Here is a 14,465-nt window from a genome sequence, read left to right as displayed (position 1 = left end):
CATCGCGTGTGCAAACACCACCTCACACCGTGCAACCGGCATCGCGTGTGCCAACGCCTTGCACTGTGTGCAAATGACATCGCGCGTGCCAACACCACCTAGCACAGGGCAACCGGCACCGCGTGTGCAAGCCACTGCACCCGGCCACCGCTGCGCGCCCCGCGCCGTGCACCGCCCGCGTGTGCCCGGAGCGCAGCCCGCCCCCCCGCAGACCGAAGCGGCCGGTGGGGAGCTGCGCATGCGCCCCGCTGCCCTCGCCTGGCGGGGGGCGGCCCCGGGAGGCTCCGAGCGCTGGGTCCGGCCGGCCGAGGGCAGCGATGCGGGGCGGCTCCCGGCCCCCTCCCCGGGCACGGACCGGCCAGAGACCCCGCCCGGGCCGCGCCCTGGAGCCGCCGGCCGAGTGAGTGAGCGAGCGGGGGACCCCGCCGGGGCCGGCTGGGGGGCAGTGGGGCTGGTAGCGGTAGTGGGGGTGCGGGGGCTGGTGGGGGTAGTGGGGGCACTGGGGCTGGCAGGGTTGGGGGGCAGTGGGGTGGGGGGGGTTGGCTGGGGCAGTGGGGCTGGCAGGGTTGGGGGGCAGTGGGGTGGGGGGGGTTGGCTGGGGCAGTGGGGCTGGCAGGGTTGGGGGGCAGTGGGGTGGGGGGGGTTGGCTGGGGCAGTGGGGCTGGCAGGGTTGGGGGGCAGTGGGGTGGGGGGGGGTTGGCTGGGGCAGTGGGGGTGGCAGACGGTTGGGAGTACTGGGGCTGGCAGGGTTGGCTGGGGCAGTGGGGCTGGTGGGGGTACTGGGAGCACTGGGGGGGGAAGGGTTGGGTGGCAGTGGGGCTGGCAGGGTTGGCTGGGGTAGTGGGGCTGGGGGGGTTGGCTGGGGCAGTGGGGCTGGCAGACGGTTGGGGGTACTGGGGCTGGCAGCGTTGGCTGGGGCAGTGGGGCTGGCAGGGTTGGGGGGGTTGGCTGGGGCAGTGAGGCTGACAGATGGTTTGGGGTACTGGGGCTGGCAGGGTTGGGGAGCACTGGGGCTGGCAGGGTTGGCTGGGGCAGTGGGGCTGGCAGACAGTTGGGGGTACTGGGGCTGGCAGGGTTGGCTGGGGCAGTGGGGCTGGCAGACAGTTGGGGGTACTGGGGCTGGCAGGGTTGGGGGGCAGTGGGTCTGGTTGGGTGGCAGTGGGGCTGGCAGGGTTGGGGGGGTTGGCTGGGACAGTGGGGCTGGCAGACGGTTGGGGGTACTGGGGCTGGCAGGGTTGGGGGGCAGTGGGTCTGGTTGGGGAGCACTGGGGCTGGCAGGGTTGGGTGGCAGTGGGGCTGGTTGGGTGGCAGTGGGGCTGGCAGGGTTGGGGGGGTTGGCTGGGGCAGTGGGGCTGGCAGGGTTGGCTGGGGCAGTGGGGTTGGGGGGGTTGGCTGGGGCAGTGGGGGTGGCAGACGGTTGGGGGTACTGGGGCTGGCAGGGTTGGGGGGCAGTGGGGGTAGTGGGGGTACTGGGGCTGGCAGGGTTGGGGGGTAGTGGGGGTACTGGGGCTGGCAGGGTTGGCTGGGGCAGTGAAACTGGTGGGGGTGGGGAGGGGACATCAAGTGTGTGTCAGGGACTCTGGGTGGTTTACAAGCTGCCTCCGTCCTGTGAGTTTTGAAGCATTAAACTTCCCAGCGGTTCCCTGGTCGCTGCGGGTCCAGTGGGGATGCGGCTCAGCAGGGCCAGTGCCAGGCGGGAGCAGACCAGGCAAGTGCCTGCGTCCCCATTAACTATTAGTCTGTTTTATTGGGGGGAGGAAATATTCCTGTTTACGCCCCCCAGTGGGCTAGTGCTGTCACTGCAGTTACAGGGTGGACAGAGACCCCCAGGTGACCGCAGGGGTAGGGCCCTGTATGGCATGGAAATACCCTGCTGACCATAGGGATGAGCTTCATGCAGGGAGTTGGCCCTTGTCAGAGACAGAACTGAAGAGAGGGAGGGAAAAGAGGGGACCCTCTTGTCTCTTATAAATGTGTATAGTTTGGAAACGAGCCCAAATCCAACACAGTTCCAAACCTTTTCAGAGCATTTCTTAGGAACCCTATAGCAACCGAGGGTTATAGGTAAAGTGTAGGGCTACGAACAGTCTTCAGCTAGTTAATGCAAAAGAGGGGGAAGGAATGTAAGGCTATGTCTACACCAGCAACTGAACGAGAAAATTTTTGTCTTTCAGGGGTGTTAAAACACACACACACACACACTCTCCCGAAAGACAAAAGTTTTGCCGATGACACGCGCTGGTGTGAAAAGCTCTTTTGTTGGCAGGAGCACTCTAACGCTAACAGCACTCGTTGGCGGTGGAAGTTTTAGGAGAGATGACAAACAGCGACTACACCGCGCTGCTTTTAGTGACACCGCTGTAGCGACATAACCCTGTCGCTAAAAGCGGCGTTGTGTAGACAAAGCCAAAGTAGCAAATTTGGAAGAACTTTCTGAGAGCAGTAGAGAGCCAAGCTGGAGTTAGTGTATCCAGAATGAGCATGGCAGAAGTACAGATGATGTGATGATGGAGCAAGCCATCTCCTTAGGAAACCAGTTTTTCCTTGTGGGTACTCCCCATTATTTTCTGGGGTTCACAATCAGTCCTTTCAGCTAGGATCCTGTCCCCCTTTTGTTTTCACGCTCAAGCCCCAGTGAGACCAGGTGAAGTGAGTGCAAGTTTGTTTTGGTTTCTTTTTTTGTTTTGGTTGCTTTTAGGATAATAAAAATGTTAACGATTTAAATTCTTGTTTGAATTGGAGAGGAGGGATTGTGCTTAAAAGAAACCTATCAAGCCACCTGCAGTTGCAAAGAGATTGTGCTTTTGGGTGAGGGTTGAATTTGTTAGGGTGTGGTGGTGCTGGTGGGTTGGCGTGGTTTGGTGATAGATCGGCAGTATTTTTTTCAACGGCTTTGTTTCAGTGTCTCTGCCATGGTTGCATTTTGCTTCCCAGTAGCTATGCCTGCACACATGGAGTCTGAGATATCTGCCATAATTAGAGGGGAGGGAAAAGATTAATGAAATATTATTGCCTAAACTACTTCGCTGAAATAATTGGCTGGGAGAGGATAGAGCTAGAAAGAGACTGGAGTTTGCGTTTCTCATCATTACTGATTATTGTCATAAAGGTTTTCAGGCTCCAGTATGAGAGGAAAACCCATGGTATCCCCCTGGAGTTGTTCTGACTTGCATTGCAATTTGTCTGCACAATATAGGGGGAGGAGGAAGGGGGCTGTGCTAGGAGGTTCTCAAACAATAACAGTGTTGGAAAATGACTTTCTTGTGTTTCAGCTTCTTCTGTCAATTTTTTTTTCAAGAGCACTTTAATATTCACCCTAGCTGAAATAGATGCTTACAGATTATTATTTCTCCACATTCAACAATATAATTTTGAGTATCTTGTCTTTGTCCTTTTGGTACAACACTTGACGTCTCCTCGCATTGAGTCTAATATTTTTTCCACTAGGAACCAGTGAACCATGTGAGTAAATTTTAGCAATAATTCTGTGCTGCTTCTGTCTTTCCCCTCTTTCTGTTAAAAAATCCAATCCGCTTTTCTTACTTTGTGAAATTTTGGTTTCAAGTGTGCTGCAATTTCAACAACAGCCTATTGTGATCACAGAGGTAAAAGGGAAGCTTTAATGATATGTATCTAGTGAAATCAGCCCTGTCAAAGCTATTTTTTATAGATCATGCTCTTTTGTAGCAGAGTTCAAAAGGCAGGCTGGAATTTGCTGTTTTGAATTTGTTCTTCATAATTATTATTTAAAAGGAAGTTTTAAAAGTAACCTTAGCTGATGAGTGTGGGCCAGATACAATACTACAATAGTTTTTCTAGTTTGAAAACTTTCCAAAGTGAACCAAAGAGCCCTACTTAGCTGTTGTTGATGTAACTTGATCATTTGAATTGTCAACAACTTAGAGGTTATTTTACCAAATTAATTCTCTGGGCTATTAAAAATTAACTATTAACATTTACAAAAAATTGGAAGTTGCAGGGGGTAACGAATAATGTATACTAGATTTAGGGAAGATTTCAGAGGCACCTAACCAGTGAAAATCAATAGGAATTAAGTGGCTAACTGCCATTTGAAAATCTTTCCTTTAGGTTTTAAACATGAAAAAGGCTTGCTTAGTGAGCAGAGAGAAAGGATTGCATGGAAAACCTAAGCAGCTGACACACATTAAGACTAAACGTGGATATATTCCTGAGCCAAAAAGTGCAGGAGTCTAGAAAATTTAATTGTGAAATGTCTTTTGTTATCAGAGCTGTTTTTTACTAAGAACCAAGACTGTAAATCTTTCCAAGTAGCTATTCCATAGATGTGGGCTGTTTTTGTTGTGCAAAGCTATAGTTTTATAGATGAAAAAGGATTTTAGATATTCTTTTTTAAACTAAATAGGATATTTGGCCATCATGGGAGGTGAAACTTCTGTATTAGCATTAAGTATTTGTATCCGATTATGGGGGGGCAGTGGATTGGTGCTCGGGATGTGTCCCCCATAATTACTCAGCTGCAGTTTGTATGGGGAAGCAGACAATCCAACTAGCAGTGCATAGGCCAAAAAATATCAGATTATGGGCATATAGACTTTAAGCCTTGAATATCTCTGAATTGGTTGTAATGCAATCTCTTCCTTTTCTAAGTAGAACAACATTTACTTACATAGATATGTTTTGACATTGGAGGGAATATGTTATATCCTGGTAGTGTAAGGATTGGGTAATATTAACACAGCCTTCAGCATTAGCACTTGCTTTTTTGCTTGGTAGAGAATATTGGCCCCAAATCACAGGGTTACTTTCTCTTGGTTTCAAGACGTACCAAGAAGTCTATAATGTCCATCGGAACAGTGATAAGCAGACGGACCTTTAATACTCTTTCATGCAAGGATGCACTTCTACAAGCACATCTGTGTTGCTTCTCCCCATCCCCACCTCTGCCCTCCAAAATAGCCTGCAAGCATTTGGTGCAAATACAGATCCCAGTGTGGGAACTTGATCTCATGATCTTTTGGCCCCAAATTTTAAAATTCTACCAACAGCACCAAAATCAGGTTGCAAATAGCTACCTTAAATCACCTTATCTTACTACATTTATGTAAAACTGTTAAAATGGTGATAGGCTAAGATAGTGGTTCTCAAACGTTTGTACTGGTGTCCCCTTTCCCATAGCACGCCTCTGAGTGTGACCCCCCCCCTTATACATTAAAAACACTTTTTATATATTTAACACCGTTATAAATGCTGGAGGCAAAGCGGGGTTTGGGGTGGAGGCTCACGACCCCCCACGTAATAACCTTGTAACCCCCTGAAGGGTCCCGACCCGCAGGTTGAGAACCCCTGTTCTAAGAAGAGAAGAGACTATTCCCAACCTGGGTTTAGCCACAGAGGCGCCGTCTGACTTCTCTGTGTGCCTAGACAGGAAATGTGGAAGTACACAGCTGCGTACTCTCTGCTCTGAGATGCAACCTCCTGAAGGACTGGTGTACGTACAGTCTGTCCTGTTCTCCCCAAAATGCATTGAACTGAGGTAGGTATTTGATCTGACTTGTATAAAGCTTAGTGGAGTAATTTAAAATGCAAGCTGGGAAAAGTTGTGTTTCTGTATATATAGCACATAGGGGGCTGGCCAGGCGGTGTAGATTTGGGGTGAACAACTTTTTTTTTGGTTTCCTTGTAATGAAGCTATGTGCTGTACCCATGAGAGCTATGTATTCTGTGGTCCAGTTGCAAGGATGGGTGTGTGTGTCGGGGGGAGATGAAAGAAGGATATAAATATGCTAGCAGCTATTTTAAGACTTTGAAACATCACTAGCAGCAAGTTTTGCTTGGGCAGATCAGAATGGGTTTAAGCCAGCTATGGCCTGACAGTCTTTGGAACTGAGTGCTAAAGGCTCTAAAGTCGTGGTTCTCAATCAGGGGTATGCAGGAGACAGCAAAGGTGCAGGTGCTGTTCATGAACCAAGTCAGCTGTACATTCAGACTGATCACCATTTTAGAGCCTTTTGGCTGAATTACATCAAGATTAGGAATGTGTCTTTTACAAATATATCTACAACTCCTGTGAAAGGAATTTTTTTCAGTTTTCAGTATCTCTCTTTTCTATTTGAGTAGCTGTAATTTGACTGTAACATTTTGCTCTGAATTGAAATGTCGCATGCAAAGTCTTGGTCCAACAATGAACTTCTTTTGATAGGTTTGGGAAGTTTTTTTATTTGATTATAGAGAAATCTGTTTTAAGAGACCATCAAAGATTCCAAACATGTTGCATGTAATTTTGATACTAGATCTACTTCTGCTAAGCCACCCGTTTCTGTCAGTCTTGTGAGTGGTCTCTTAGGATGGTTTTCGCTGTGTTTCAAACCAATCCAACTTTTCAAAACTTATGAAGAGGAATTCTTTCTTGGACAAAGACTGTGTATGCCTGATAAGGATTGAATTATTGCACAAGTGTTGCTAAGTTGTGGTGTGTGTTCTGGGTGGGGGCTAGAGAGCATGTGGATCTAGGTGAGAGTTTGTCTTTTTGACTTTCAGAAGTCTTTTGAGGTTCAGAAAAACATTAAATGAATCATGAAATCAGCTATTGCAAATACTCTAAATTTAATCACAAAATGAAAAATAAGGGCAAAGGACCACAAAGTCTTTATGAACTATTTTAAATTACCATGCTGCCAAGTGTGTGTTGGTAATAGAGCACAGTGACATTCTAATGAAGTGATATTTTCAGAAGTAAAACTTTTTGGAGGGAGGATTATGTGTGCAATTTAAAGTTCAGAGCTTTTCTGCAGCAAGATACAATACTTACCATTGCACAGTAGCAAAAAAATCAACTGCATTTTACCTGCTGAAAATGTATATTGCTTAGTTAAAGGCTAGTTATAAAACATATTGGACTATGGACTATTTTTTAAGTAGTGGTGATGTTTAAATTAACATCTCAGGATTTATGTGATAAAATGAATTAGAAGCTTCTTTTTTAACCCTATAAATAAAAAGATCTTTTTGAAATAATGAATAGTGTATTTATGGTCATAGCTGTATTAAGGGAAATTCAATGAAAAATTTGAGTTAGCTGAGCTGATGTTTGAGGCATTTCCCTATGGAATCATTGGATTGAAAAATGTTTTATATGCTTAAACTTGAACAGATGCTTCTCAAAACAGACACACAATCTAGTCCAGGGCAAGTTTAACATTAGCAGTTCCATTTACACGACTGGGATTAACTTGTGAATACTTCCATTTTCGATACCTATTTTCAGTGCCTTTTAGTTCACCTCCAAGGCCCAAAGTCAGAAAGGTCTTTAAGCACGTGTCTAGCTAATTAGTCCAATTGATGTCGGTAGCTTAAAGTTAGGCATGTGCTTAAGTGACTTGCTGAATTGGGATCTAAATTTCCACACAGGAAATGAGGATAAATCCTGCATTCCTTTCTTAACAGAAGTTTTGCCTAAATAAGGACATGGGATTGGTCTTCAACTATAACAGAAATTAGTTCCACCTTTTTAGATACAGGTTTGTCAGACAACCGAATTATAACAGCAGCTTATGGTACTTGTCTGGGCTCCAGTACTCAAAAGGAAATGTAAACTTCATAACAGGCAATCAGCAAGTCTTACACACCAAACTCTTTTATGCAAACACCACATATTTGGTGCTGCTGAACAGATGATACATTGCATGTTATTGTTCACCTTTGCCCCAAGTCTCACCTGTACTCTAAACACTAATCCTTGCCCCCTAGGACTATTTTAAAACTTCTCAACAGCTTCAAACAGTTGCCATTTCTCATTCAAGAAACAGCCTATTGGGGAGTAAAGAAGACTCAATACTCCAAGTGTGGAAATTTGTACTGGTAAGAGGAGCAGAACTGGTGACATTCAGTGATAGGGTCTAACTTGATCGCCATATTTGGGGTTGGGAAGGAATTTCTCCCTGGGTCAGATTGGCCAACACACTAGGGGATTTTCGCCTTCCTCTGCAGCATAGAATCATAGAATATCAGGGTTGGAAGGGACCTCAGGAGGTATCTAGTCCAACCCCCTGCTCAAAGCAGGACCAATTCCCAACTAAATCATCCCAGACAGGGCTTTGTCAAGCCTGACCTTAAAAACCTCTAAGGAAGGAGATTCCACCACCTCTCTACGTAATAGATATAATGAGTCATGAGTCAAGCATAGGTCATGAGTCATGTTTAAACTAAAAGCAGCAAAGAATCCTGTGGCACCTTATAGACTAACAGACGTTTTGCAGCATGAGCTTTCGTGGGTGAATACCCACTTCGTCGGATGTAAGCATCCGACGAAGTGGGTATTCACCCACGAAAGCTCATGCTGCAAAACATCCGACGAAGTGGGTATTCACCCACGAAAGTTCATGCTGCAAAACGTCTGTTAGTCTATAAGGTGCCACAGGATTCTTTGCTGCTTTTACAGAACCAGACTAACACGGCTACCCCTCTGATGTTTAAACTAGTATAGGTGGTGAATTATGATTTGAGGATTTCAGTAACTCAGCCAGAGGTTATGGGCCTGTTTCAGGAATGGGTGAGGTTTGGTGGCCTACAATATGCAGGAGATCAGACTAGATGGTCACCGATGGTCCCTTCTGACCTTAAAGTCCATGAGTCTAATATAGTTCAATGGCTGATGAAGGGCTGGACTTGGGCACTTATTTGAAAGGTTCCTGGAAACTCCTGAGACATTAGACTTTAGTAGTATGATACTATGTTAGGAAGATCAATTTTAGGTCGCCTTTTTAGAGGATTCTTAAATTTATTACATGTCTTTTCCCTCTGTCTGGCAGTTGGATTGATGTTACTAAAAGACCTGGGCTTTACAGGTGAAGGGATGTGAAAAATAATTATGCTTTTTTTTAAAAGAAAAATTAAACTGTGAAGTATTTCTAAAATATGGGGCATCTACAGAATACATGATAGTACCGTTTGGCGTAATGGCTTTATTGGCACTCATTTGGGGAGCTCTGAATAACTCACCCATGACTTGGCCACTTGTGAATAATGTGGCCATTGCTGACTCGTTGATGAAGCATCTGTGTATCTAATCACCATTTATAAAGTGCTTTACATCACACCACCCTGCATTCTCATTCCCTCTCTTACCGTAACTCATGGTATGTATTTATATAACAGTGTGCCATCCAAAGGACCTGAATGATGCATTGAATTTCTGGTGTGTGTGTACTTTTTATTTTAAGGGTTAATGGTGACTCCTGAAAACCTTACTCGTGCAAGTAGTCAGCACTATTCAGGTGAGTAAGGATAGTAGGATCAGGCCATTTAATTGGAAGAGGCACTTTTAAGAGGTCAGGGTGACGATGCCACTCCCTCCCCAGTTAAACAGTTGTATTAGTTTGAAAGGATGAGTACAAAGTTAACACTGACCAGGGTTTACAGACATGGAATACATTTGTCTTCAGGGCTGTGCTCTCTTGTATAAAACAACTTCCTTTTTGATTGTATTAAAGTAAAAATAATCTCCCAGTTCTCACTTCAAACATTTTTCAAGTATTTTTAAAAATACGTGTACACATTTGGTTAAAAGCAGACATCTATTTAAAACAGATACCCAGGCTAATGCAAAGATACTGAGGTTAAAACACGTTCAGAAGTGGAAATACTCTTACAACTGAAAACTTCAACAGAACCCAAATAAAAATACTTTATTAAAAAATAAATTCAAGTGTACAAAAAAACTGTGTGCAAGTATCTTCACTTTCACTCCATCAGTCTAAAAATTATCTTCCCTAGTCCTGCTCCCAAATCAAGTCTTTTTCCATGTTCCTGCTGCTCCCTTCGCTGGAACTTTCCATCTCTTCAGCTCAACATTTCCGTGCTGCAATTCAGCTTGTTTTACGGAATGGCCTGATCCTACTCCCGTTGCAGTCCATGGCAGAATTCTTACTGACCTCAGTGTCAGCAAAATGTGGCTATTTTCACTGACGTTCAGGGCTGTGTATATATTACCTTGAACGAATCCCTGTGCTACATTCTGGAAGAGGAGGGAAGTGAAATTCAGCCGCTAAGCAAACTAATCCAATAAGTGTGACTCGTCTACCAGTGGCACGATTGTTTTTAACTTTATTATTGTCTTACTCCAGCTGATTGGTTTGCGTATGTTGTTTTTATGTCTAGCACATGCATACTGAGGAGGTGCTGTCTTTTGTGATCTACTTGTGACTTGTCCCATGTGCACTAGGAAATTAACCCATTGCTGATCATGGTTATCAGCAAGGGGTCCCCCTGAAATGGTGGTCAAAACAGCTGCCCTGGTAGCAGAGATGAAGTGATGGGAAGGAGCCTGTTTTCAGCACCCTTATACAATTGAGACCTGATTCCACCAAGTCAGGCAAGGGGAAATTTCCTAGTGTAGATGGTGCCTTAGAGATGATAAACCAACAGATGATCAGTGCTTCCTTGTTCCCACATCCTGCTGGCAGCCATTATGGATGAAGAGCTCTCGTCTGTCTTCTCTTTCAGAGTGAATGAGGCAGAAAATGTGGCCGGGGCTCAGATCGTCTTTGTATTAAGCAGGGTTGCTGATGTCTCAATCAGAAAACAGTTACATCAGTTTGGACAGACCAATGCTGCTCCTCTTCCAAATTATTGTGTTACTGTACTGTGTTACAACAAATAGCATGGATAGATATTGAAGCATTTAGAACAAAAACTAGCTTGTCTAGAATGTTTTAACATTTTTCTCTATCTTTACAATCTCCTCTTAAATTTTTATTGTTGTAAAGCAAGTGGGAGATTATTGGGATCCATATTTCATAGTGTAAACCTGCCCAGTCTTGGAAAGAAGTGTCTGGTCTGACTGAGGACAACCTGGATCTCAAACTTGGTTGTCTGACAAGAGAATGTACGTTTGCCACTATTTTTTTAAATATCCAAATTGAGTTTTTAAAAGATTTCCCTGTGTTCTGGGTTGTGTGTTTGTGAAGTCCCTCTTGTAAGGACAAACTGCTAATCTGATCTGGCCAGCAGTTAAAATTCTGTGTCCCTGACTCCACAGTGTGTCTGTGCTGAGGCTGAAGTTGGATAATAATCTTACTAAGCAGTAATTCTGTTCCATGTGGCGTTGAAGTATAGTGTATATAGACAAGCAAAAACTTAATTTAGGGAGTGTTAAGCTTGTATCCGGATACACCCTACTCACCCAAAATCTTGAAAGCATGGAAATAAGAAATTAAAGAAGTCTCTTGGCTTCCGTGACATTTTCACATTACCTACAGTGCTGTTGGGAACACACTCCGGCATAAAGCATTCACTTCCCTCTCCTAAAAGCAATGTGTCCCCCAGCTTGCACTGTGCTGCAAAACCTTAGCAGTGACTTCATATGCTCTTGTATCAGCAAATCAATGCATCTAACTGTCTCACATTCTGTGCAGTTGGGAAGTTAATATGCTTTAAGGTTTTGGAGGTTGCTGGTAGGTTTCATGGCCTTACTTAATAATAAGGTTGGTGAAATACATGGCAATATAAACAGCAGTTAATAGAGGCAAGGTTTGAACTCACACAATCTAGGCTCCTACCTTACTGTAGTTTTCTCCAGGCTACAAGGTATGGTCCATGAAGGTCTTTTTCCTTCTTCCCGTTCTAACTACAACTGATTACCCTGTGGCGCATTTCTTTTCAGCTATTTTAAAAAGTGAAAAATCATTAGATGAACAAATACAGCCAAAGCAAAACCGATATTGTAGTAATTAGCACACGAAGAACAATATATGGTGTAGAGCTTAGGATTTCAGATTTGTTGTAAAAGGGGTCCAGAAAAGATCAGATGCTCAATCAGATTTTTAGAAAGTGGTAATTTTGAAATTTTTGTTCTTAGTCTCCACCCATTTTTCATCAACCTACCATAAAAATTCAAATATTACTCAATGCTTGCATTCCATATTTGTGGGTTTTTTGAGTATTTTTAGAAAATGAAGGTTTTAAAATTCCTGTTAAATTGAAATGTGTGTCCCAGCATTGACTATACTCCAGCAACAGCTCCAGCTTACTATATTTGCTTTTCCCAAAACAAAGCAAGTGGAGGTGAAGTGTCAGTTAATTCTAGTATTTAATAGCATTTACTTGGAAACTGAGGTAGCAGGCTAATATTTTTGCAGAAGGAATGGATGATTTGCTTGCCCAACCTGCTGTTTTGCTAACCCCATCTTGTTCCACTAAATTATTTGCACCTGTACTGAACTTTGGAAAGGGTGCCCAATCCATGGCTAAACACACGTTGTCCATATAGTGCTGTATGGCCTCCACCGGTTATGTGTGCAGGATACAGTGTGGTTTAGAAAACTCTGCTGATGGTTTGGTAGGACAGCGTAGTCATCTTTTACCCTTGAGCACAGATGACCCCTCCCTTCAAATGCTGCTCATAAGTCATTTTGATATACAAACAACCTGCAGGCGATGAAGCAGTTGTGAAGAAGGCCATTCAGCTCCTCTCACTGGTGGCAGCCATCCTGCTCAGAGTTCAGTGCTTGCTGTAGAAGGAGTCTTGCAGTCCTGTGCTGTGCTAGAGGTGTCAAAAGTTTTCCTTTCCTGCAAAGTCTAGACCAGCAGGGATTTCAAAGTGCTGGGTAGCCTGTTAAATCCAGGCTGGCTGCTCAGATGCAGTCAAACTTCTCTACTAAAATTTGCAGGTAAATTGCACCTTTTTAGCACCCGATTGGCTGTCTTTGTGGGAGCGGGATCTGCTGTAGGAGCATCAGTGATCTGTATGCTCTGTATAACCTGTATGCTCAAAAGGTCTGTTACACTCCCCTCTCCCCCTGCCCCGTCTCCTCTCCCTCTCTGAATACCTGTGAAGTGGCTTCCCTCTCCCCCTCCCTCCTGCAATGCTTGTGGGATGGATGGGCTGGTTGAACAGCTGGAAGATCAGAAGAGCTCCTAGTTAGACAAGATGTCTGGGACTCTAATTAGGCAGCACTCACACACCCAGTGCATGGACACTGCCCGAGGTGGAGTGTGATCAACCAGATGCGGCCAAGTCATCTCTAGTCGCAGGCCATGAGGAGCAGGTCCTTAAAAAGGGGAAGGGGCCATGTGCTCAGGAGTGCACTCACAAGCTTGTACTTCCCGTGAAGGCCCTTCGCCCGGACTGCCTGGCCAGTGGTTTGCTGCGTTGCATTCCATCGTGCCTCGGGAAGACTTACCTTCATCGCACCGTCCATCGCTGTGCTGTGGGACACTTATTTTGAAGGATCCTGACATCTCCAGTGCCGTGCCTGTCCTGGGAGCATGAGTATGCGAGTGTGAAGGTGACTCCCCTCCCTTCTTTTGAGCTTCGCTATCAGTATAATAAACGTGTTGCTTTCTGCCAAACTCTGGTGGGTTATTAGTCCTCCCTAAGCTCACTAGCTGGCCCGATTTTGGGTAACAGGATCAGGCTAAGAAAGCACTCGTATGTCAAAGCAATGAGTGTGGTATAAATGCTGCAACCTGATAGAAGCCTTGTGTGACGAGTTGGATCACAGAAACCCCCTTGGGAACTGCCAACTGATGTGCCAAGACTACTTCCGCCCATGCTTTCCCTGCCAGCCTGGGACCCCAGCACCTGGTCTTGTTGAGCCAGGGTCTGAACCATGTGCCCCAAAGCTGCAAACTTAACTGAAAGCAACTTACAGAAATGTTCCTGTCTTTAACACTCAGATGCCCAACTCCCAATGGGGTCCAACCCCCAAATAAATCCATTTTATCCTGTATAAACTTTATACAGGGTAAACTCATCAATTGTTCGCCCTCTATAACACTGATAGATATGCACAGCTGTGTGCTCCCCCCCCCCCCAGGTATTAATACACACACTGAGTTAATAAGTAAAAAGTGATTTTATTACATACAGAAAGTAGGAGTTAAGTGGTTCCAAGTAGTGACAGACAGAACAAAGTGAATTAGCAAGTAAAATAAAACACACCAGTCTGTATCTAAGAAAACTGAATACAAATAAAGACTCACCAGTTCCAGTGAGCTTCCTTTTACAGACGAGTCTCCTGCTAGTCTGGGTCCAGCAATCACTCACACCCCCTGTAGTTACTGTCCTTTGTTCCAGTTTCTTTCAGGTATCCTTGGGGGTGCAGAGGCTCTCTCATTAGCCAGCTGAAGACAAAATGGAGGGGTCTCCCATGGGTTTAAATAGACTTTCTCTTGTGTGTGGGGGGGACCCCCTTCTTTCTCCTATGCAAAGTCCAGCTCCAAGATGGAGTATTGGAGTTACATGGGCAAGTCACGTGTCCATCATGAATGAGTTTCTTACCAGCCAAGCCACATTCCTGGGAAAGCTCCGATGTGGATTGGTGTCTTCGAGTTCATTGTTGGCTTAAGTGGTTCTTGATTGGGCATTTCATTTGCATATTCCTTTTTCAATAGAAATTCAGCAAGTATACAGCCAGTATTCCTAACTTCAAGTGCAAAAATGATACATGCATACAAATAGGAGGAATATATTCCGTAGATCATAA

General features: G+C 45.1%; 1 protein-coding gene across 4 annotated transcripts in view; it reads left to right on the top strand.

Annotated features, from left to right (window-relative positions):
• Window positions 1-263: 263 nt before the first annotated feature.
• Window positions 264-14,465, top strand: part of GJC1 (gap junction protein gamma 1) — a 28,873-nt gene continuing 14,671 nt past the window's right edge. Inside the window, exon 1 of one of the 4 annotated variants that reach the window (XM_044999161.1) lies at window positions 264-400. The gene's annotated coding sequence lies outside the window, so the exon portion shown is untranslated. Of the gene's footprint in view, window positions 401-2,853; window positions 3,463-5,333; window positions 5,516-7,790; window positions 7,840-14,465 lie in introns of those variants that run through there. The other 3 variants (XM_044999162.1, XM_044999164.1, XM_044999165.1) reach the window with 3 other exon arrangements.

Source organism: Mauremys mutica, chromosome 25 (assembly GCF_020497125.1).
Source record: "Mauremys mutica isolate MM-2020 ecotype Southern chromosome 25, ASM2049712v1, whole genome shotgun sequence".
NCBI classification, from domain to species: Eukaryota; Metazoa; Chordata; order Testudines; family Geoemydidae; genus Mauremys; species Mauremys mutica.
Note: the sequence above shows the minus strand (reverse complement) of the source record. Positions and strands in the feature narration are given on the sequence as shown.